This window comes from Odontomachus brunneus, unplaced genomic scaffold (genome assembly GCF_010583005.1).
Source record: "Odontomachus brunneus isolate Ranch 3 - 2012 unplaced genomic scaffold, Obru_v1 Obru_scaffold_070, whole genome shotgun sequence".
In the NCBI taxonomy this organism is placed as follows: Eukaryota; Metazoa; Arthropoda; class Insecta; order Hymenoptera; family Formicidae; genus Odontomachus; species Odontomachus brunneus.
Window position 1 is genome coordinate 1,457,687 of NW_022639520.1, and position 1,355 is coordinate 1,459,041.

Genomic DNA, 1,355 nt, shown 5'->3' on the forward strand with positions numbered 1-1,355 from the left:
GATAATTTTTTATCCGTTTTAACTAAAAAATGAAAATAAAAGTTACAATCTCTAATGGCCTTGACCTTTACAAATGTTATACAAATGATGATGTTCAAAATTCAAGAGGTTTTAGTCGTCATTTCGACGTGGTCATTTCCAAATGGTCCACTCACGATCTTTCAAAATTTAGTGTTAAATTCTTAACATATCCAAGTAATGTGATTATGTTATTTGAATATTTCGTGTTGAATAAATATTTAACATTTCGTAGTATTAAATTAATATAACTTATGAGTAACACAAAGTGGAACACAAACTTTCAAACTATGTAGGACGAGTCTCGATAAATAGCACTATTGTCGAGTTATTTCAACAAATTATTTTTTCATACTTTTGAAGCATTTTCCATTTCGTATTGCGACTAACTTTCGATTCGTGCTATTCTTACACTCCACAGGTATGGATTATTTATCTGTAGAAGAGAAAATCGAAGTTTGTGTTCCACTTTGTGTTACTCATAAGTTATGTTATTTTAATACTACGAAATGTTAAATATTTATTCAACACGAAATATTCAAATAACATAATCACATTACTTGGATATGTTAAGAATTTAACACTAAATTTTGAAAGATCGTGAGTGGACCATTTGGAAATGACCACGTCGAAATGACGACTAAAACCTCTTGAATTTTTAACATCATCATTTGTATAACATTTGTAAAGGTCAAGGCCATTGGAGATTGTAACTTTTATTTTCATTTTTTAGTTAAAACGGATAAAAAATTATCGTTGATATTTACGATAATTCGAAAAAACATGTTTCCGACAAAAGTTACTTTTCTTCGACGTAGCGTCATTATAGGGGATTCCCTTTGAAGAAAACGAAGGTTACCCAATTTTTGCCAAATGCAGCGCCATCTATCAGAAATAGGAAAAAAAAGTTCAGACAAAAGTTACGTGTTTTTGGATGTAGAATCCGAATCTGTAATAAAAAATAGGGGTTCCCATTTAAGATTTCAAAGTTACCCCTCGCCCCATCCCCAGGGGGGGGTGGGAGGTGGATAATTTTTGTGGGATTAAATTGCGCCCTCAAAACTATTGAGGGTTTATTTGGGACATTTTTGTCGTACAATGCTTATTTTTCGAGATATTTAGCAGTCTCAAGTTAAAAAAAACACCCTGTATATATATATATATATATTTTTTTTTTTATTCATATATTATATATCTTTTATTATATGATTATATTTTATAAATATTATATAAATATTATATATTTTTATGTAATATAATAAATACAAATTTGGTATCAAATTATATAAATATCTTATTTTGTGTTTTTATATTTTCCTTGCAAATCAGATCTTTTT